General features: G+C 42.6%; 1 protein-coding gene across 3 annotated transcripts in view; it reads left to right on the top strand.

Moving 5' to 3' along the window:
• PREP (prolyl endopeptidase) overlaps positions 1-24,441 on the top strand; it is a 129,540-nt gene that overhangs the window by 86,356 nt on the left and 18,743 nt on the right. The gene's annotated exons all lie outside the window — the stretch shown is intronic.

Raw genomic sequence — 24,441 nt, forward strand, 5'->3', positions numbered from 1 at the left:
ATTCTTGCATAAACAGATTCCTGTGTTTCTTTAGAATTCTCTTTGTCTCACAGCCATTCTAGATTAAGATCATAATATTCATATGCAGAGGGCATATGTTTGTATCTGTTTCATCTTTAGATAGCAGCTGTGTTAAAATAGTTTAACTGTAAAAGATGATAAGAGCTTTTGTTCTCTTGCTATCTTAAAACAGAGAAATAGGTTATAGGGCCCCAGTGTGTGGTTGCTGCAGTCTCCAGACCACTTGTAAAGAAGTGTTCTTCCATGTTTTGAAGAAGAACATTGTTTTGCAGCAGCCTGAGAATATGTAGTCCACTTAGAGTAAAAATCACAAGGTGGCCTTGAGAATTGAGTGACCAGACAGGCCTAGAGAGATCCATTGAGCCTCCTGCAGGGCCTCCTTTGGCAAGGTGTAAAACAGCTCGAGGCAACCCAGACCTCTGCCCACCTTCCTCAGTTTCTCTGAACTTTGCTTGGAGGAAATAGGCCTGCGATGAGATAAGAACTGGGAAAGCAGCTAAACCCCTGCCTGGTGATTGACAGCCTGGGAAGGGAGGCCTTGGCTCTCCTGGGGATGCTGCGGTGACTTGACATGGAAATTTTTTCACCTTATTTTGATGAGATGTTAATGAGTTAAACAGGTGTTGGAAAATCACAAGGTGATTTTAATTTTTGTGTCTTAGATTCATTTCTAGATGATGGACTAAGTTTATTATTCTTTAATAATATCACTGCAATTGAAGCCATAATTGTCAGAGATTACGGTGTCCATAAACTCATCACCATAGGTGACAACTGTACTCAGTGGAGATTTGTTCATTATCTATAGATCTGAGTTTGCTATTGTAGTTAATAAAGCCATTTAAATAGATTAAATTTTGTTTAAATTGTTCCAAGAGTCATGACTTTTGAGATCCGTAAAAGCTGCAAGTTGCTAAGCTTTGCTGCTGCTGATTTCAAGTTACTCGCAGCTAACAGTTAGCTCTTACCCCTTGCTAGAAAACTATCTTGGGAAAAGAATGTTGTTATATTTCATTATCCTTTAAAAACAAGGTAGAAAGTCACTTCATTCTTATTAGAACTGTATCAGTAGTTTAGTTCTCATCTCTGAATAGTATGTGTGCTAATGGTGCTTATCTTAGGCTAGTTTAATAATTAGTTCTGTTTTTAGAAATGAATCTGAATGAATCTCAAGGTGTGTTACTCAAACGGTATTCAGCTGTGAACAAAAGGAGAAAAAGTAAAAAATAACCATGGCTTAAAGGAGAGAGATGTTTATTTTTCCCTCTCACATAAAGGAAGTGCAGGGGAAATGAGTCCAGGAATGACTTGGTGTCTAAGGTGTACGGAGTCCAAGCTCTTTTTGTCTTGCTGCTATATCATGGCTTCTTCCCCGCCATCTCCTCATGGTCCTAGAAGGCTGCAGGGGTTCCAGCCATGTTGCATCCACTTTCCAGCCAGCATGAAGGCAGCAATAGGGAAGAAGAAGGATGATCAGGAGGAGAGTGTCTTATAAGCATGTTTGCCAGAATGTCCGCTTTCATTTTATTGGTGAAAACATACTCCTAGCACAAGGAGGTTTAAAGATGTAGTTTTATTCCCAGAAAAGGTGTGCCAGGTAAAAATTTGGGCCTTATTATCAAGGAAGTGGGAGGAATGGATATTCGAGGACACCTAGCAATGGGCCACAGAAGGCAAAACAGGCCTTCAGCAGAAACTTGGTTTGGACCCTGAGACCAAGGAGTCCACACACCACCTGGTGGCCAGGTATCTAAATTTCAGGATCCCATTGAAAAAACTAAGACCCCACAAAAGTTGAATTTTCAAATACTATCATTGTGAACAGTAGAAATCACACACTTCAGACACAGAAGCACCTTCTCAAGAGGCTTTTCTCTCCCATAAAGAAAGGCATTTAATATTGCCTCTAGAACGTGAGTATTTGCCGTTCCTGAAAACTTGTCCTAACTTTAGCAGAAGTCATAGAAAGGTTGGGTGAGACTATCTGAGCATTAAATGAAGATGAACTGTGAGACTGTCTCTGAAATGATAAGGCTAAGTAAGTGTACAGCTGGCTCTCCGGGTGTTTTGTTCTGTGCTAGAGTCATCTTTCTACCCGCACCACTCTTGCAAAGGACATAGACACAGGCCATCCTCAGAGGCCTGCTCTTTGAAACGGAAGCACGGCACGAATCAGCCTTGGGGAGGTATTAGGTCCCAAATCTCACAGCTTCTCTTGCTTTTTCCTAGGTGCTCTGTTTTCCCACTACTGCTTTTGGGCTCTGGACAAATTGCACATACATTAGGGTTCATCTGTATGAACCCTCTCATTTTAAAGATGAGGAAACTAAGGGGGCTTCTCTGGGGGTCCAGTAGTTAAGACTCTGTGCTTCCACTGTTAAGGGGGCGCATGTTCGATCCCTGGTCAGAAACTAAAATCCCACATGCTACACGGTATGCCAAACAATAATAATAATAAAGATGAGGAAACTGAAGCTCAGTCTGCTAAGTGTTTCAGCAAAGGTCACACTATCAGTAATTGACAGCCAAGACTAGAACACAGAACTCCAAAGCTGTGCTAATCCTGTGCATTTTGTTACGAGAATAAGTTGTTTTTGCTGTCTCTATACTTGGTTGGGGTTTGTTTTTCACCTTTAAAATAAACAAATTATCCTAAAAGCCCTCTAAATCCCTAAGCTTTCTTACATCTAAAAGTATGTTTCTACATCATGTGACGATCTAGTGAGCACTTTGTAGACCTTTATGGGGCCTATTAAATGATAAAAATACTCTGTGTGAAAGCAGAGGCAAAAAGAGTGCTGACTCGATGTAAGAAGTGGATTGGAAGTGTTGTCATTGTGATAAACGCGATGGTAAAGTATTGTGAAGTGGAAGGCATCGTGAGCTATTAGGCAAGGATGCATACGCAGGTTCCTGGTCAGTGTCAAGCGTGAGCTCCTCTCCCAACTCTTGGTGCCCGCCTTCATCCGGCTCACAGAGGCACAACCTCCCCACCCCGAGTCCCCGCACCACTCAGGCTCACTTCCCAAACAACCCTGACCACCATTCTCAAACTTGCTTCTGCCTGGCTCTCCTCCTCTGTGCTCCATTCTGGTGCCACTTACTTTTCTTTTTAAACTCTGTTCTCAGAAACTCTACACATTTTCAGTATTCACCCAAGTCCCAACTCCTCCATAGCAGCTTCCTTGCTTTTGGGGACTCAGTCAAAAGCAAAACGCAGGGAGAGGGGATGGATATTCAGCTGGTGCTTGAACACACAGCATGAGTGTGCGCACACAACGTGCCCATCTCCATGCCAGGGTTCTCTGTGCATCATCTCACTTCTTTAGAGAAGAACCATCCTTGGAGATAGATGCCATCATGATCTCAGTTTTCTGGATGAGCAGCCTGTGGTATAGGGAAGTTAGATGCGTTGTTCCAAGTCACCCGGTGGCATAACTGGTGCTTAAGCCAGGTCTCCGATTCTGCAGTGCTCTTGAGCCTCTGAGCAGCTGCGTCCACCTGTCTGATCAGGATGCCACAACTCAGCAGTTGATTGCCCTCAGGTCAGTAGTTCTAGGTCTTCATGTAGAAATTGATGTAAAACATTGTGGCTTTATTAAGAGCCTAGAAAAATCTAATCATTGACCTTGGCTCATGTCTCAAAAGAAAGAGTAGATACTCAGGCTGTATTGATAAATGCAGCCCATGTTCTTATGCATTTAAAAATCATCTGCTAGTTGAATCTGCTAAGTAATGGTTAACGCCTTGTTCCTCCTTGCCTCCAGCTGCCTTCATTTGTGTACATATGTATGTAAATATAGATGTTAAGATGAATACAGACATGTTTTTAAGCAGAGAATATACTCTTTGATCCCGGTTAAGGTAGTGGGTAATTCTGAAATGAAATCTCAAACAGAAAACCCTGTGGGGTTAAGTATAAACCATTATGTACATGCTGCTTACATCTAGACCCTCAGCTTCTCTGTTTTGCACAGCATGTCTAGTTCAGCTCTAGAATTTAATGTGAATATAGTTAATTTAAATATTTGGAAAAGATTAGAGAAAAGTATAAATACTCTAAACGGTGGCTGGTATGTTTGAGAATCTGCAGATCTGGCTGTGTTAGAAGCACCGACTTTGATCCGTGACTCAGACTCTTCAGAATAAGGAAGGACAGGGAGTGTTAAGGGGTTTTGCCAGAACTGCTTCCACTCACTCGTCTAGACTTTTACACCTTTACAAGTTCATATACGACTCAGCAGGTCTCCTCCTCACCTTGCATCAGAAATTCTTGGTCTGCATTGACTGGTAGAGGTAGGGTAGGGCAGAACCATGTGCATTTATGCAGTTGCTATACATATTAAGGATTTACTGTGTGCCTCACATTGGGCTAAACACTGAGAATGTGGCAGCGAGCTGCAGAGATGTGGTCTTCACTCGTATGTGGAAAAAGGGCAAAAGCAAGTAAACAGAAAATAAATGTGAACGTTGCAAGTTGGAACAAGGGCTGTGAATGAAATAAACAGTGACTTGCTGGGAATGACAGATGTGCCCAGTGTGAATTGAATCATCAACAATAGTTCCCTTGAGTTTTATTTAAGTGGGAACGTAAAAGCTAAGAGGGAACTAATCACATGAAAATGAGAGAAGAGCCCAGCATGTTAAAGCAAAGGGTCTGAGTAAAAATCAGTTGCCTTCAAAGAGGACCTAAGAGAAGGCTGGGCTGTGGTGAGTGGAGGAGAATGGGTGATGGGTGTGAGGGAGGGCAAGGCTTTGTGGCCATGTTAGAAGTTTGTTTGGGATCCCAAGTGTGGTGGGAGTCTCTATAGGGTTTTTTTTTTAACTGGAAAGTGATATGTTCTGATTTAAGAAAACCATGTTATGTTTTATGGAGAATAGATTCGAAGAGCAGTTGCGGACATAGAGAGAGCTGATAGACAGTTGTAAATGGCTCAGACAGTAAAGAATCTGCCTGCAATGCAGGAGACCCAGGGTTGATCTTGAGTCAGGATGATTCCCCTGGAGAAGAGATGGCACCCTACTCCAGTATTCTTGCCTGGAGAATTTCACAAACAGAAGAGTCTGGTGGGCTACAGTCCCTGGGATTGCAAAGAGTTGGACATGACTGAGCAACTAACACACACACACAACAATAGACCAGGTAGGAGACAAGGTGGCCTGGACTAAAGTGTAGACTTGGGACATGGGGAAAGTGTGTTTGGAATACACCTGGGAAGTAGACTGAACAAGACACAGGGATTGCATGTGTAGGGGAGAGAGTAAGGGACACATCGAGGATGACTCTGAAATTTCAAATCTGTGCAGCTGGTATCATGTATCAAGTTGTTGGCAGTGGGTTGGGGAGGACGTGTTTGAAAGGAAAACTGTTTGGGGCCTGTTGTTACCTTTTCATCTGGGTGATGATGTCAGGTATGGCGTTAGATACTTGGGTCTTATGGTCAAAGGCTCGGAGTGATAAATATGGGCACCTTCAGCATTAGTATGCTGGTTAAATCCAGGGCAGGAACTGGATCACATGAAAGAACATGTCAAGAGTGGAGAAGGCTCACAGCTGAGCCCTGAGGAGCCCCACATCTAGGGATTAATTAGAGGAGGAAGAGCCAGCGAAGAGCTGGAGAAGAAGCAGCCAGAGGTGCAGGAAAGCTAGCAGACTGTGGACCAGGTAGACCAGGAAGCCAAGGAGAGAAGATGGAAAGGTGGGGGTGGCGGGCAATATGGTGTGCTTAGTTGGTCAATAAGGAAGAAAGAGGAGTTCTTGGATTTGACGAGCTGGGTTCACTAATAATCCTGACAGGAGCACTTGCAGTGAGCAGTGGGTTCAGAATAGTGGCTGGCGAGGGTGTATTGAGAAAGAGGAGACAGGACATATATGGTGTTCATATGCAGGTGGTCCCCGACTTGCGATGGTTTGACTAGATGATGCTGTGAAAGTGATACACATTCGGTAGAAACTGTATTTTTAATTTTGAGCTTTTCCTGGGCTAGTGATGTGCAGTAGGATATTCCCATGTGATGCTGGGCAGAGGCAGAGAGCCTCAGCTCCAGGCAGTTGGGTGATCATGGGCTAAACAACCAATGCACTTACAACCATGCTATACCCATACAGCCATTCTGATTTCTACTTTCAGTATAGTACTCAATATATTATATGAGGTATTCAGCCCTATTGTAAAATAGACTTTGTGGTAGATGATTTTGCCCAACTGTAGGCTAATGTATAAGTTAAGCATGTTTAAGGTAGGTTGGGCTAATGTATGATGTTTGGTAGGCTAGGTATATTAAATGCATTTCAGTTTACAATGTTTTCAGTTTATGATGGGTTTATCAGGATATAGCCCCATTGTAAATTGAAGAAGACTTAGTATTGATTTCTTAGGGGGTGGGTGTTATTGAGGGATTGGGGGATTAGTTCTGTTGTCATGTTACTTTGTATTGCATTACTTTCTTAATTGCAACAATCCTTACATTTTAAATGTCTAAAATATAATGCTTTAAAAGTTTAAATGTTTAAAAAGTTTTTTGGGGAAAAATAATCCCTGATAGGCTAACTGAACATCTCTGACTTTTAATAGCCGTGGTTCATATCTTTCCACTCTCTTTCTCCTTCTCTAGTCTACTTTTTCAAATTTGTCATTTTCTTTCTGTAGAATAACTTGTACTGCTGTGCTTAAAAAGCAAATCAATCAAAAAAATTAGCTTTTAATTTTTTAAGACATTTGCAAACAGAGCCTGTTGAGGCAGTCCAAGCACAGGTTGGAAAATAATTTCCAGACACAGAGTATTGCAGAAAGGAGTGAGTTTATTAAGAACAAAGAGCAGAGATAAAGTGGGCACTGCAAGTGCAGCAGACCGACAACTCCTGACAGGCCAGGGAGAGTCAACAGTTTTTGTGGGTTAATAGCCAATTTTTATAGCCTCAAGACAAAGGAAATTCCTGCTGGAAGGTTGGTGTTAGGTGATTGCTTGGGGTGCTGTAGAGTGCTTACTGAAGTGGGCGTCTTTGTCTAATTGGGAGTCAAGAAGCTTGTTAGTGATTATCAGAGTGATTATTGAGGCAACGGTTACAAAGGGGCTCAGTCAGCCTCAGAGATGTCCCTGATTCTGGACTCCGCCTCTGTGGCCCTGGGGACAGGACTCAACAGAGCCTTGTATAGTTTTCATGGCAGTGAATTAAGGACCAGGGAGAAGGTATGAGAGGAGAGGAAATGCAGAACCATGTGTATATGGTCTTGAGAAGTCCAGTGGCTTGAGGTGGTGGTCAGTGACATGTTATTAAGGTGGGAGAAACCAGACTATTCTGGTGTGTCGATGGGTTGGCTCCAGTAGGAAGGGAACCACCAAAGGAGCCGAGTTCTTGAGGAGGTGAGGTGATCCCAAGCCCTGGTGGGGGACTGGCCTTCCCAGAAGGAGAGAGGTTTCCTCTGTTCCACCAGGAGGCAAGGATGAGAGCACATGTGTGAGAGTGCCTGGGGGCTTTAGAATGGCGACTCCCAGTACCAGCTCCCCACTTTCCTTCTGTGAGACCCCCTTAGGCCCCAAATTCCACATCTTCTCACCTTTTTCTTTTTTTCTAAACAATTTTTGAGTTTCAACTCAAAAAAGTAGTTTTAAAATTTTGAAAAATGTGCATTTTTTATATATTCAGTTTAGGAGTGGAAAGACTCACATACCGTGTGTTAGGATTTTCTACCAATGACGAATGTATTCCTTCCTAATTGCTCCTTTCTCTATCAACAGGGATAGGCTAGACCATTGCAGGGAACAGGGCCCTCCAGAATCTCAGGAAATCTCCTGCTGTCAAGTGACAGCCTGGGCTCCCTGCAGACACTGCCTGGAGAGCCTCCCCACCCAAAGCATGGCTGTCCCTGTGGCACAGAGGGGACATGTATCACACACATGCTGGGCCATGCTGTAATGGCCAGATTGCTTTTGTCTACAAGTGTTACCTCCCACTCCAGCCACAGACTGTTGGCCAGCACCATGTCCTGAGGACAGACCAACCTCAGAGTGGCAGACAGCCAAGGCTACCTTCTGTGTGCTGTGAGGAGAAAGAATAGAGCAGGGGACTCATCCTGCAGAGGACACCACACTTTCCTCCCCAGCGAGGGCAGAGCAGGCCTCCATGCATCCAGCCTCATCCTTTGACTACACACCTAACATGCTATCAACTAGAAATCCATTCCGTTTTTTTTAAGTTTTCCTTTTTCCCAAATATTTTCTTCAGAAATCCAAACAACTCTGGAAAACCTAGTGATTGGTCACCTTTTTTTCCTCTAAGGACCTTTACTGTTTTCTCTGCTGGACTCAAAATTGTAGGAGAGATTGTATCCTGAGCACACTGTTTTATTATTTTAAGATTTTTAAAATGTGGACCATTTTTAAAGTCTTTATTGAATTTGTTACAATATTGCTTCTGTTTTCTATTTTGGCTTTTTGGCTCCCTGACCAGGGATCAAACCCACCCCTCTTGCATTGGAAGGTGAAGTGCTAACCATTGAACTGCCCAGAGAAGTTCCACACTGTTTTTAAAGTAATGTTTATTTTCCTACTTTACTTAATAAAGAACATATAGAACTTCCAATCCAAGCTTCTCCATGGCCTGAGCTGCTGGTAACTGCAGTCCGAGCTGTGCAGCCTTATCTCACTAGTCTCTGCTTCCCATTGGGCCTCTCACAATTCTGCCTGTAGCTCCTGGGTCTCCATTGCTCCTCTGTGGACTCATTTATATCCAGGAACTTGGATTGGGCCCACAGTTCTTGGATGCCAGGGTCTTTGAGAGGAGGGCAGGATGACGCTGGGCCCAGGCAGGGAAGCAGCCAGGGGCTGGCGGCAACTCGTGACCCCCTCAGTTGCCTTGCAGCGTCACCAGGCACTGGCCTGTCCTCTTTCTCCTTAATTTTTCATTCCATTCACTCCAGCCCTTCTTTGCCCCCTGCCTTTTTGTCCTAACCTCAGGCCTCTTCCTTCTCCCTGCCCACCCACCCCTAGAGCTGGAGCCCCTCCGTGGCTGTTCTCTCCACAGCGGCCACTGGGCTGGCCAGTGGCAGGGGGCATCTGTGGGAGACGAAACTCTGCTGGATTGCCCCTAACATGGCACCTTTCATCAGTGGGAGAATGCAAGTGTAATCTAGCCAGAGTCTTCCCTTGAGGTGAACATGTTACCCAACAGGATTGAGTGTTCGGGGTGGTATCAGCTTGGCTGAATGACTGATGCTATTACTGGTACCACTTTGAGCAGAATTCCTGGCTGGGGTCAGTGTGAGCAGGCAGGGCAGCCAGTGCTGCAATCAGTGGTCAAGAAAGGTGACTCTTTGCTATTGTTACACAGGTTAACATAGTTTCTTATTAAATATGTCCCTTATGATTATAATGCCCACAGACCCCCACGGCACGGCCTCTGCTCTCTCCTCTTCGTCCGCTCAGATGCTGTCAGACCAGCCCCTCGCTTGGCTTGTGTGTGTATGCATTCCCATCCCGGCCCCCAACGCTCCTCCCCTCCCCAGTCCCTCATTCAGCCTCACAGAACTGATGAGAGACCCCATCCACCTCCATCCCATGTAAGACAGCGGCTCTCCTTCTCCTGGTCCCAGGTCTGGCCTGTTCCTTCTCCACTGCACTGCCCCCCAGCTGACGTGATCTTTTCATCTGTTCCTGTGTTCATTTCTCTTAAGAAAGTGGTTTTCCCCACTGCTGTGTCCACAGAGCCCAGAGTAGATACATATAAATACTTGACAAATGAATGAGAGAGGCCACGATAGATGAAGCAGTGTTCAGTTATCTAGTTATCACGGCCAGAAACCTACACAATTGGAACATTTCCTTTGTGTAAAGTTTCTGTGTTGGACCGTCCTGCTCTCCTCTCCTATGATAATTGGTTCTCTCCATTCAGAACCAATAAATAATGTCAGAAAATGAATATTTACTACCATTTGTACTGCTGTGAAATTTTCTGCCTGAGCTAATCTTTAAGAATATTTTGGGTCATAGTCTGCGACAAAGCAGGAAATATCACTGCCTCTCCCTCTTAGAGCATCAAAGTAAATTTTTCTTTATATTTTCCTAGCACACATTCATTGTGTTGTTGTTGCCTGCTTACAAATGTCTGTGAATCTTTTAGACAAGTTGGGCAATAAAGAAAGCAATTCCACCAACGTGTAAATTCACTTGACCCATTCCTTGTTGTTTTATGAGGGTTTGTGATTACTTTGGATTTCTTTTTAATTACCTTTCCAGATTTTGGAAGCTAAATTTTCTTTAAGTGGTTTTGGCTCTTTTAGCTTGTTTTCTGAAGCAGCCTCTTATTTCATGCATTCAGTTTACCTTTCCTTTTTCACTTCTCAGCATTTTTATTGACTCGTGTATGTGGTTTCTATAAGGTCTTTCCATCCTGTGTTAGTCTATGCGAGGTCCCAGAAGACCCTGTGCCTCAGAGAAAAGCCGAAGGATGCTTAAGACAATTTTACTAATGCTGACTTAAATAAAACAGAATTTTCTAGTGAAGAATTGTAGTGAATATCTAGGAGTGATTAAGTGAATAGTTTGCTTCAGTAAATAAAAATAATTGTTCCCCAAACATTTATTAAGCAACTATCATGTATCCGGCAGTGCTGGGAATATAAGACAGTTTACTAGAGAAATGGGGATGTATTCAAAGAGTTTTAGCAGTCTGATTTCAGTTGATTGCAGGTGCGGTGGCAGCCCAGAGGGGGAGCATTGAAACTGTTCCTGGGAAGAAGGCTTCCTGGAAAGGAACTGTGGGCAGAGGAGAAGGGTGCTGGAGGGAGGAGAGCTCATCCACAGCACAGGTGTCTTCAGCACCACAGCTGGAGCCCAGACACACGAGATGAGCCTGGAAAAAGAGATGGGCCCAAACCCTTCAGGGTCTGGTGTGCACCCACATGGGTGAGGTTTTTATCCTGGGGAGCCTTTCACAGGGCCTGTGCCAGATGTACATGGGGCATCTGCCAGCTGCTCAGAGAATTAGTGTCAGGAGTCAGGCAGAGGCACAAGGGCCAGCGTGGGGTGGTGGATGAACCCATGGACTCAGCTTGAGCACCCCAGCAGTGTGCCTAGAAGGGACAAGAGGAGCAAAGTTTCAAGGGCGCTTTAAGGTTTATCGGACAGGAGGTGGGGGAGGTAGGGAAGAGGAGCCAGGAAAGCTTGCATCACGGTGGAAAAGTTCCCAAGAAAACGATGTGGTCTTGTAGGAAAGCAGAGTGGCCATGGGTTGGGCAGTGTCGGGATGGCCCGTGAGCATCTATCTGGTGGTGAGAGCAGGCAGCCGCAGTCAGGTAGCAGTGGCCCGGAGAGGCTGTGAGTGGAGCCTGTAAGCGCCGCGGCTTCCAGAGGAGTGAGGGGTCTCTGACGAGTTTTGGGCTTTGTGTGTTAATTACTAGGCAGTAGAGACATTACACAGAGCTCACTAAATTTTTACACTCAGCATGCAGGCTTCATAACCAACTTTTCTGCACACACAGCCCTGATGCTTCATAACCATCAAATGTTCCCCATCCAGCATCCTACCTGGCATCTGTCATCAGTACAACATGATGTTCTTTTCTAGATCTTCCATGAATATGATTCAGTTATCCATCTTAAGCTTTCCTTTTTGTTAGACTTCGATTTTCATGGCCTTGATAATGGGTGATAATGAAAAGGTGTATGTGTGTTTGTGTGTGTAATCAAAGATATATCATTTCCACATTTTAAAATGAATAGACAAGATCATTCTTCTATGGTAGTGCTGGGGTATATAAGGTAGTGAGAAGCATTTCATAGCCATCAAGAAAAAAAAAATTATAGACAGTTTCACTGATACAGATTTTTGCTACTGTTGTGCTGCACAGATACAAAACAGTTCATACGGCCACGTTTAGAACCGAAAGCAAAGAAGAATTGGTGCTTGTCTCTTCACAGTAGGATTTCTGAACTTTGTGATTTGCCTTCGTTTTTCTTCCTTCCTTGTTTCTGGCCCCTGGTGAGAGTAGCTGTTTGTCATGCTCCTCTAAACCTCTGATCTGTTCCTTCTAATTAACCGTCTCTTTACAGCCCGCCCAGGCCAGCGCGAGTCTACTGCTGACCCCACACGTCCCAGTGGGGGAGTGAAATGCACTGTGCTCTGAGCTTCCTAAGGATTGTTTTTTAGGCAACACGAAATCATCCATGATGGTTTGTTTGTTTGTTTTTTGCCTCTTACTCACCTGAGGGGCCTGTTTTGGTGATCTACATTTGTATTGTCTGAGAGACTCGAGGAAGAAGTAGATCAGAGTGTAATAGCAGTATTGGATGTATCCAACAGAAACTTGCATAAATGTCTTTGTGCTCGTGGATTTTACTTCCAAATTCACCTTTTCAGTATTCCGGTCATTCATTTTTCTGCAACAGAATTATTTTGTGTGCATTTGTTCTTCACAGTGTTGTGCTGTATCTCAGTTTCTCCCGGGATGTACAAACAAAAAATGATAATTGGGCTGTTGTGCCAGCTTCCTGGTTCTGGGGCTTCTGCCAACACTGTCCTTGATTGAGGACCACCCTTGGCTTTGTGCAGGTTATTCCATCCCCCACCCCACATCCACCCCTGCCTCTGCAAACTGCTTGACTGCAAAAACAACACTCCCTTTTCTCCTCTTTAACATCTATCTCTCTTTAATATTAATAGTTCACACTTTTAAGGATGCATAACTGCCAGCCACAAATTGTTAAGCTATGCAGTTCTTTTCTGCTCTATTACTGAACAGTCTGGCGGGAGTTTGCCTTTTCAACATTGGTTATTAATTTTATTTTTCTAGTGCAATAAAATAAATAAGTGGTCTGCTGTAGGTGTGAGTTAATGAGGATTTGAAATGGATTTCAAGCATTCTTGTTGAGTGCTTATGATGCAGGTGCGATCTCATGAGTCAATTACCAGAACCAAACAGTTCAAGAGCCATAAAGCTCACCTACCATGGCATTACTAAATTAATAGATTAACAGCTACAAATAGGAAAATGTCAGATGTTAAATATTTTTCATCAGTAATCAGTTGTAAGTTTGGGGTCCCTTGTATATGCTTATACAGTCTCTAAAGTACCTCAACCAGAGTTAATTTCTGTTTTATTACTTCTCAGCTTATAAGCATTTTAATGCCAGATTGCTATTTGTTTGTTTTTAAATTTGTATTCAATTTATTTAAAAGCAAAACAAAATAGTTCACCCATTTCTCCCACCCCCCCACCTCTGGCAACCACCAGTCTGTTCTCTGAAGCTGTGAGCTTAATTTTTGTTTTCTTAGATCTCTTTGATAACAGATCATATGGTATTTGTCTTTCTCTGTATGAGTTATTTCACTTAGCATACTGTCCTCAAGGTCCATACATGTTGTGGCAAGATTCGTTCCTTTTTATAGTTGAATCATATTCCCCCTGTGTGTGTATGTGTGTGTGTGTGTGTGTATCTCACAATTTCTTTGTTCATTTATCTGTTGATGGACACTTAGGCTGTTTCCATATCTTGGCATAGGGGTACATATATCTTTTTAAATTAGTATTTTCACTTTCTTCAGATAAATACTCAGAAGTGGAATTGCTACATGATATGGTAGTTCTATTTTTAATTTTTTGAGGAACTTCCATATCATTTTTCATAAGTTTATATTTCTACCAACAGTACACAAGAGTTCCCTTTCTCCACATCCTTGCCAACACTTGTTATTTCTTGTGTTTTTGATAATAGCCATTCTAACAAGTAAAGTGACATCCCATTGTTTTGATTTTCATTTCCCTGACAGTTAATGGTGTTGAGCATCTTTTCATGTACCTGTTGGCCATCTGTATGTTTTCTTTGAAACAAAAAAAAATGTCTATCCAGATCTTCTTCCCATTTTTTAATTGGATTATTTGGGTTTTGCTATTGAGTTGTATGAGTTTTTTACATATTTTGGAGAGTAGCCCCTTATCATGTACATGATTTACAGTTATTTTCCCTCATTCAGTAGGTTGCTTTTCCCTTTGTTGAAGGTTTCCTTTGCTGTGCAGAAGCTTTTTGGCTTGATGTAGTCCCACTTACTTATTTTCACTTTTGTTCCTTTTGCTTTTGGTGTCATATTAAAAAAAATCATCATCAAGAGTCATGTCAGGAAACTTACATCTATGTTTTCTTCTGGAAGCTTTATGGCTTCAGGTATGATGGTGAAGTCTTTATTTTGAGTTAATTCTGGTTTAGAGTGTAAGATAGTAGTCCATTTTCATTTTCTTCTGCATGTGGCTGTCCAGTTTTCCCAAACCATTTATTGAAGAGACTGTCCTTTATTGTATATTCTTGGCTCCTTTGTTATAAATTAGTTGACTATATGAGCATGAATTTATTTCTGGGTTCTCTGTTCTGTTACACTGATCTATGTGTGTTTTTAGGCCAGTTCCATACTGTTTTGATTACTATAGCTATATAATGTAGTTTGAGATCTGGACATACGATTGCCTCCAGCTTTGTTCTTTCTCAAGATTGCTTTAGCTATTCAGGTCTTTTGTAGCTCCATACAAATTTTGGATTTTTTTTCCATTTCTGTGAAAAAATACCATTGGGTTTTTGTTTTTTTTTTTTAATAAGATTGCATTGAATCTGTATACTGCTTTGGGAAATACAGATATTTTAACAATATTCTTTCAATTCATAGACATAGAATGTCTTTCCATTTGTGTGTTATTAATTTCTGTTTCTCACAGTTCATTATTAGTATAAAGAAATGTAACAGATTTTTGTGTACTGGTTTTATATCATGCCACTTTGCTGTATTTCTGAATTAGTTCTAACTGTTTTGGTGGCATCTTTAGGGGGGTTGTATATATGATATAGTGTCATCTGCAAACAGTGACAGTTTTACTTCTTCCTTTCCAATATGGATACTTCTTTTTCTTGCCTAATTGCTCTGGCTAGGACTTCCAATATTATGGTGAATAATAGTGCCAAGAATGGGTGTCCTTGTCTTGATCCTGACCTTAGAGCTTTCAGCTTTTTCCCATTGAGTATGATGTTAGCTGCAGGCTTGTTGTACATATAGCCTTTATTACGTTGAGGTTTGTTCCTTCTATGCCTGCTTTGTTGAGAGTTTTTATTATAAATAAATACTGAATTTTTTCAAATGCTTTTTCTTTATAAGATTTTTATTCTTCATTTTGTTAATGTGGTATATCACATGGACTGATTTGTGAATAGTGAATCATCCTTGCATCCCTAGAATAAATTCCACTGGATTGTGATATATGGTCTGTTCAATATATTGTTGATCTCAGTTTGCTAATATCTTTTAATGAACTGGCACTTAAAATACTTCTTCTTGTATTGTATTGAAGCATAGAGTCCAGTGTGAGCATTCACTTGTGCATTTATCCAGCCTTTGTTTCAAAGAGCCTACTGTACTCTGGGCACAGATGTTAGGTATAGATGTAAACTGGTGCACAGCCTCAGAAGGGAGATGCATGAGGGCACAGTCGTTGTGCCCTTTGAGGATTCAGGAGGAGCCGTTGCGGAAGGGTCAGAGGATTTGCTAATTCCTTGTTTAGAGTAGCTAGGAGCATGGAGTCTGTAGTCAGACAGCCCCGGTTCAAATCCCAATTCCATCACTTATGAGATATATGACTTAGACTAGTTACTTCTCTGTGACTTCCCTAAAAAATGTCAGTATTCATGATACAGACTTAATGTCTGAATTAAAATCAGGAAATATTTATAAAGTCCTTAGAGCAGTGCTTGGTACATGGGGAAAACATTATATATAAGTGTTTTAAACAAATCAAGTAAAATATATAATGTATATTTTGACCAAAGTAAAGACTAAAGAAAAGTATTGTGAAAAATATAGAAACTGGCAAGCATTTTAATATTTGTTCTTAAATGTATGGAAAGTTTAGTTTATAGTTAGCTTGTATAGGAGTTTACTATTACTAGGTTCTATCTCCAGAAACTTGGTTAACATCTATCCCCTGCATTTTCAGCTATTTTGACTTTCTCAGGTAGAGAAGTTTCTAAATGAAATGATCTGCCATATGTGCTGTTGTCTTTTCTCATTATTGGACATACCCAACAAAGGTTGAACCTTCATGAGATGTAGCTTTGGGGATGCCTGCATTGGGTAGGAGTGTGGATGGGGGTAAAACAAGTGAATTCCTAAGAGCCAATGATTTTTTTTTTTAAGTCATACTTTAGTCCATATGAGCTTCCCTGGTGGCTCAGATGGTAAAGCATCTGCCTACAATGTGGGAGACCCGGGTTTGATCTCTGGGTTGGGAAGATCTACTGGAGAAGGAAATGGCAACGCACTCCAGTATTCTTGCCTGGAGAATCCCAAGGACGGAGGAGCCTCGTGGGCTACAGTCCATGCTTGGGGTCGCAAAGAGTTGGACACAACTGAGCGACTTCACTTTCACTTTCACTTAGTCCATGGATGTGACATTGAGGGCAGGGGTCTGGAGAAATGGCAGTTTCTTTGGAGAAGATAGCTGGAAATGATTCACAAAGGTTGAAAGGAGAAAGTAGACAGTTTCAGTTGCTGGTCTCAAACATGGGCTCCATTTTGTAGACAGTGGAGAGTCATTGCATGTTTTCAGTAGGGGAGTGACCTGGATTAAGAGGAGCATTAGTTTTGATCTTGAGGAGATTAATATGGGAACAGGTATCCAAAGACTGGAAACAGGAGTCCTGTTGAGAGACAAGGCCGCCACGTGCATAGGTGGGGATAGGTGAGATGATGTGTGAGAGGCACCCAAGATGACTTTGAACCTCTGAAACCGAGGCAGGCTGGCAGGATCAGAGTGTTTAATATGCAGTTCTAGCTCATTTAGTCATTCAACAAATGCTTATTGAACATACCCACTGCAGTGCTTGTAAGCCCCCGAGGATGACTGATTATGCTGCTTTCATGAAGAATGAAACAAACACACATGCCTCCTGCATGCAGCCTAAAGACCATTGTGGTGAGCCTCATTATAGGGCACTGTATGCATTCTGTGAGAGGACTGTGGGAACAATGCCGGTTAGAAAAACAGAAGCTGCTTTCTCTGAACCATTCAGTTAGAAGGTCCTTCACCATCAGACGTTTTATGAAAATGTTTGTGTGTTTGCCCTGACCACAAGGAGATCAGGGCAGTGGAACTGAAGGTAGGTTTTATGTTCTGCAAACAAGTCATAGCTCCTGTCTTTTTACCTTAAAATACCTGACTACCTCTAAACTGGGGCTCCCCAGGTGGCTCAGTGTAAAGAATCCACCTGCCAGTGCTGGAGATGCAGGTTTGATCCCCTGGAGTAGGAAATGGCAACCCACCCCAGTATTCGTGCCTGGGAAATCCCATGGGCAGAGGAACCTGGCAGGCTGCAGTCCATGGGGTCACGAAGAGTCGGACACGCCTGAGCACACATGCACTTACCTCTAAACTGTAAGCACTCATCAAAGTGTCATGTTCCACTCGTGACTCCACTGCTGTCTGTCTGTCCTCAGGTTTAGAACCTTCCACTTTCTATTTCACTTCTTGCTGCAGTTTGAGACTGGGAATAGGTCTCTTGCTCCAAGGAATAGGTGGCCAAGCCTTTGAGAGCTGGTACGTTTCTGCAGAAATCATGTGTGTAGCACTTAGCAAGAAATGTCCCCAAAATTATAATAGATCTTTAAATAGAACGATTTTGCGATCACTGAGGTGCTCTATGGAAGGTTTTAAAATCTCCAGTGTCATAAAAATGTCCACCCATCCTTTGGAAAGCAGAGTAAAGAAATGTGGAATAAACACTTCCCCTAATATTTCCTGCCCGAAGGTGATTCAGACTCCTCCCCACTCCTCCAAAGTTAAAAGTCTGGAAAAGAGATAGGATTACATGCTTCAAATGTCAGGTTAGTATTTTTAACCGGAGCCCAGCACAGAAATGTGCAGCACCTTCCGAAGTCCTTTGTATACTTGCTTTACAAGCTAGTCCAGGCAGAGAGGTTGCCTTCTGCCCAGTTCTTTGAGTGTGTCTTGCTTCCTGTTCGTGTTGAGCGTGGAATTTCTGAGCAGCTCTGCTGCTCATCACATGTATTTGCCACACTTAGCACAGGCACACAAGTGGCCTCTGTCAAGTCTGATGAAAAGGGAAGCTCAGCACCCTTTTATGAACATTCTCCTTTCAACCTGTCAGGCTCTAAAATTAGATAGGAGTTGCTATCACCAGACGTTCTTCTCTGTGGAGGGCTTGCCCTTTACAGTTTTCCTTCATCTTCTGTGGATGAGCACATTCCACTACCAGTGATAATGAGCGTCCTGGTGTTTGGCTCACAGAGCACCGAGTCTGCACCAGGTTCACTGTGGGGGTGAAGATTGTGTGGGGAACTTAAATGGCTGCACATGTTTGAATATGTTAGTAAAACTGATCTTATTACTAACTGTATTATCTCCAGAAAAGTAATCATTTCAGCACAGAGAGCTGATCTTTTCATTCTCTTGAAGAACAGTAATGTTCCCTTCATTTGTTATGTTCACTTGCTCCTCCTTTTCCTTTAAAGGAAGATGTTTCTATTTATCTATTATATGAAACCAGATCCATGTGTGAAGGCACCTGTGGTCCAGGGTAAAACCACCTTCTATCTGGCAATACCTCTGCCCAGTCACTCTGACAGTAGAGATGGGTCATTTCTGACATTTCCTCTCTTTTCCTCAAGAGTTTTTTAATTTAAAAGATTCAGCTCAAGATCTGTGAGCTCTCTGTTAAACAATCATTCCCTAGAATAATGGTTTTTAATATGCAAAATTAGAAGCTGCTTTAAATTGATTACTTAGCAGTAGGGTTTTCTTATGGTTCTCTCAAGCATTGTTTCCTTTCTGAAGTGAATTTGCCTTTTACTATTGAAACTGAGTTTTTTAGTAGACATAGGGAGATTTATATTATTGTGTAAATAATCTGTCCTCAAGGTTGTACACTGATGATTGTTTTGAGAAGGATCATCTTTCCAAGCAGACTTATTCTGCTTAAAACAGAAATAATAAACAATAACCCCTATAACTGGAATAAGGCTTTTGACATGCTTCAGTGAGTCTCCTTTTCAAGAGGGTAACAAAAACAAAAAAGCAATAGAAAGCACAATACCTTTGCCAGAATATTTGTCCCTTGGATTCCGTGCTGCTGCTGCTGCTAAGTCGCTTTAGTCATGTCCGACTCTATGCGACCCCAGAGATGGCAGCCCATCAGGCTCCCCGTCCCTGGGATTCTCCAGGCAAGAACACTGGAGTGGGTTGCCATTTCCTTCTCCAATGCATGAAAGTGAAAAGTGAAAGTGAAGTCACTCAGTCGTGTCCGACTCCTAGCGACCCATGGACTGCAGCCTACCAGGCTCCTCCATCCATGGGATTTTCCAGGCAAGAGTACTGGAGTGGGGTGCCATTGCCTTCTCCATTGGATTCCCTAGAGTCCAGTAATCATTGTCCTGGGGGTGGGAAGAATCTATGACAAAGTTTCTAATAGTTGCAAAATTGGGGGTAATTACTTACAATGAAGTAATAGCTTGAAGTGAATTACTTTGTAACAGAGTAGAAGAAACTCTGGACCAGGGACTTGGTGGTAATTTTATATAAACTGGCAGTGTTACCTTGGCTGACTTTATGGATCTTGGGTTTGTCCTTTGTAAAATAAGATAGGGTGTCCCACTAGATGAGGTCCCAGAATGACAGTCTCTCCTTGTATCTGAAACAGTTTGAATCCCCAGAATTTGGGGTGATCACCTTGATCACCCAGGGCTGAGAAAAAGCTGACACCAACTTTCTTTCCCAGGCAGCACAGTGTTGTGACTACTTGAAAATACCCATCTCTGTCCTCTATCAAGAAATAGCTTGGACTTCCCAGAGAATGTGATTCCTTATTGCTCGGTTGTGCACATGTTCTTGGTTTCAAATGTAGACTAACACCATTATGTTGCTGTGAGAGTCTCCAAAATGAAGTATATAAATTTTAAAGGAGAGGAACTCAGAATTTAGGAAGGAAGCTTTCTAAAGTCAGTGTCTGATCAATCTTTGGTCAGCTTACTAATGTCTAGAACTAACTGTGGCTTTAAACTGCTGTCATGATGTTTCTTTTTCATCTGTGGGGTCCCTGATGAAGGTTGTGTATCAAAATGCCTAGTCCCTCTTAGTGGTCATGGGTGCTTCCAAAGACATTCTTAGATTCTTCAGTGGTGCTAGTGTCTGTAAAGGTGGACAGGTGTGCCAGGGGAAAGACCCTGGTGCTAACGTTGGTGTCACAGGCTCCTGGTTGAACTGGATCTGTCGCATGAACCATTTGCTCTGCTGCTGACGGGAACGGGGAAGACCCGTCACGTGATGAGCTGTGGGCCCTGGATGACAGACAGACCTTTTCTGTTACTCAAGTGGATGTCTGCTGGATCCTCTGTGAGCACTTTGTTGTCCTATCCGTTAAGGGTTCCTTTATGGCTTTGGCATTGCATCAAAGGGCTGTGCCCACAGTGGACAGAAAGAATGGATGTGGGTTGTCAGCTTGCTCTCATTTGGTTACAGTTTTGAGGGGAAAAAGTAAGTCTCTTTGCTTTTTAGCTTGAACCTGGGTGTTGTTGCAGCAATAAACTACCGAAAATAGCCTATGGGTTCAAGCTTCAGCAGTTGCCTCCTCATCAAGCGCTAATGGCTTTTGTAGCACATAAATATATAAAGTGCAGTATGGTCGTTGTATGTTACTAATAGTAGTTCGAGGTTTGTACTGCTCCTACCATAGCTTCACTGTAGCTAGTGAGAGGAGCCAGGAATACCAGGTGGGTTTGAGGCTAGTGTGGCAGAGGTTCTGAGCAGGGTCACCATGGCGAGGAGGGACCTGAGAAGAGAAAGGACTGAGTGCCTGCCTGGGTGTGGGGTTCTTGGTACAAGATTGTGATTCTGAGAGCTGGCAGTCGGGTGGCTGAGGAGACAGTGAATGAAGAGACGGCTGCTCCCAGCTGAAATGAGAGTGCCCTGAAGAGGCACCTGAACAAGCTACACCTAGAGCACGTGGCCTCGGAGACGTAGACAGGCCAAGGCCACGTGAGGTCTCAGCCCTCAGCGGGGCGCACCCTGAGGGCCTTTCTGATCACGGGGACTTGGAGATGGGGAGGTGGAGGTCCCTAGCACAGCAGTTTACTGGAGCTCTCTGAGATGGCAAGTGGGGGGTTTGCAGAGAGAAAAGACCACCACATATAGAAAAGTGCAAAACAGTAGCATTTGGCAGCAGGAAGAAGAGCTAGTAATGGATCAGTTAGAAAGGTTGAAAAAGAATTAGATCCTCCACACAGGAAGCCAAAGAAGTAGTTGCCAGATAGGAATCAAAACGGATAAGGCCTGGGAAGATCCCAATTTGAACATGGCATTTCTAAACAATGGGAAAAAGAACTACTCTTTATTAAATGGTGTATAATAGTTGACTATTTGGGGAAAAGTAGTTAGATACCAGACTATATGTAAAAACAAACTTCATTTGGATTATAACTATAAATGTAAAAAATTCACAATGAAAATATAGTTGGGATGATGGAGTCCTATCTATACATGTGCTATCTGTCTATATTCAAGATACCACAAAGAAACTTTAAAAACCAGCTATAGAGTGAGAGGAAATACAAACAAAATATATGGCAGGAAAAAAGGTAAATACCCTTAATGTAAGAAGAGTGTCTGTTAATTGATCAGAAAAGAAAGCACACTAAAAGGGTAGGCATACTTTGTTCTCTGAGGAAGAGATATAAAATGACCAATAAACAGACGAAAATGTTTGCTAATTTAAAAACTGAATCTTAAAACAATGATAGGATAATGTTTGCCTACTAGGCCAACAAAAATTAAAATCCATCTTAACATCAACTACTAATAAGAAATTGACACTTACTGTCATTAGGAGCTTAAGCTGACACACCAGCTTTAGAGAATTAGTTGCCAGAATCTATTGAGTTTTTTTAAATTGGAATATAGTTGATTTACAATGTTGTGTTTCTTCCTGCTATATGGCACAATGAATCAGTTATACATATACATGCAGCCACTCTTTGGGTCATATAAGTCATTACATAGTATTAAGTAGAAGCAGAGTAGGTCCTTATTAGTTATCTGTTTTATATATAGTGTATGTATATGTCAGTCCCAGTCTCCCAAGTTATCCCTTCGCCCTTTTTCCCTCTGGTAATCAGAAGATTGTTTTCCACATCTATAACTACTTCTAATCTGTAAATGAGTCTATTTGTCTCTTTTTTTTTTTTAGATTCCACATATAAGCAGCATCACACAATATTTGTCTTTCTCTGACTTACTTCCCTCAGTATGACAGTCTCTGCTGCTGCTACTGCTGCTGCTGCTGCAGCTTCATTCAGTATGACAGTCTCTAGGGTCATCCATGTTGCTGCAAATGGCTTTTCGTTCTGTTTTATGGCTGAGTAGTATTCCGTTGTGTTTATGTACCATGTCTTCTTTATTCATTCCTCTTTTGATGGACATTTTGGTTATTTTCATGTTTCGCTATTGGAAATAGCGGTGCAGTGAACATTGGAGTGCACCTTCTTTTTGAATTCACGTTTTCTCCAGACAGATGCCCAGGAGTGGGATTGCTGGATCATATGGTAGTTCTGTTTTTAGTTTCTTAGGAAACCTCCATACTGTTCTCCATGGTGAGGCTAGAGGGGATGATACAAGTCAACAGCATGACTAGTTTTTTGAGCCTAGATCCACCTGCATCAGGAGAGCCAGCAGATGTGCTAAATCTGCAGATTTGGGCATCCACCCCACACTGTGGGGTCTGAATTCCTGGGAATGATGCCTAGGAAACAGCATTTTTAACATGTTTATGCCAGATGCTTGAGTGATTGAAGTCGCTCAGTCGTGTCCAACTCTTTGCGACCCCATGAACTGTAGCCTACCAGGATCCTCCATCCATGGGATTTTCCAAGCAAGAATACTGGAGTGGGTTGCCATTTCCTTCTCCAGGGGATCTTCCCGACTCAGGGATCAAACCTGGGTCTCCCACATTGTAGGCAGACACTCTACCATCTGAGCCACCAGATGCTTAGGTCTAACCAATAAAGTTCAAGAACCACTAGTGTAGATTCTGAGGTGGCACTTTTTGATTGGGCTGGGTTTGGAAAGAACAAGGAAATGAGGAGCTTCTCCTCATTACTGAGCAGATCTACAAAGAAAATACCCACAAAGCCTCTGAAAGAAAAGTTTTGAATGAAGTGGCTTCAGGAGGAATCACTTGCCATTCCATAGATTCCATAGATGGAAATGGCATAAAATACTGCTCTGTGTCTATATAGAGAAATTTGAAAAAACCTATATACATATATATTAAGTGTGTATGTTCCAGTCTGAACTAACCTTCTTTTAAGGAGTTGTCTTGAAGATGATATTGTTGTAACCATCCTCGCAGTGCTCTTTCACTTTGGGACAGTGTTTACAATGTTGTTATTTTAACATGTGAACCACAGCAGCTTAAAGCTTGGGTATATTCTTTGCAGCTACAGGCATAAGGGAGCCTTTGTGCTTTGGATTGTGTTCCTTTGTCCTGGAAACAGACCAGTTCAGGCACTGGAAATCCTCCTCCAGGTGGTAGCAAAGAGGAGGGTCTGAGAGCTTAGTGGGGACAGAGGTGCACCAGTCCAGCTGACTGGTGCAGAGGGGCTGTGGCCTGAAGAGAGCTCAGTTGGACCAAAGAGGGAATAGGTGCGGGGCTGGGGTTGGAGGGTAGGTGGGAAGTTGGGAGGCAGCTGTATTCGTTAAGGTAGAATCACGTGAGACCGTTCGCTCCCCGATGCGGCTGCCTCTGTGCTTAGTTTACTCCTGATCGAGGGCCCTGTGTGTTAGAGCGTTACCCCAGTCCATCCCTTGTCCCTCTGCTGCTGCGTTTACTTGTCCTGCCCACACAGGTACTTTCTATTAGGGGCTGCTGACTGGCATTCAGTAACTTTACATAAGACTCTGTCCTGTTGAATGATTTTGAACTCTGCAGTGTTTTCTCCATGATTCCTTAATGACCAAATTTACGTATTCTCTCAGTATTTCTCTCCAAAGTCAGAAGCAAATGCTTGTTATACTATTTCTTGGCAGGTTCTAAACAACCACCCAGACTTGCAAGCATTAATTGTGACCCTGTAGTGCCTTTCTCCAAATCTGCCTTGACTTCCCCCTCTCCCCTGCCCACCCCTCACTGTTTGGCACCTTTCTACAGTAGAACCGCTACCTTAAAGCTTTGGATAGACTATGGCTCCAAGTTACAGTGACTGCAGACATATGTGTCTTTGTGTCTTACTGTTTGAATAGCATTTCACGTTCTCTTGCTAACCTTTTTCTCTTATTCCTTTTACCCAAAATGTAATGAATCTAGAAATGTTAACTGAACTTGCCTGAGTATGTCCAGATTCAAGAAGGTTTGATGAGCCTTCATTATCAATACTGGAGA

The sequence above is a fragment of the Bos grunniens genome, chromosome 9, assembly GCF_055505025.1.
Source record: "Bos grunniens cultivar Pamir isolate PY7600 chromosome 9, Bosgru_T2T1.0, whole genome shotgun sequence".
In the NCBI taxonomy this organism is placed as follows: Eukaryota; Metazoa; Chordata; class Mammalia; order Artiodactyla; family Bovidae; genus Bos; species Bos grunniens.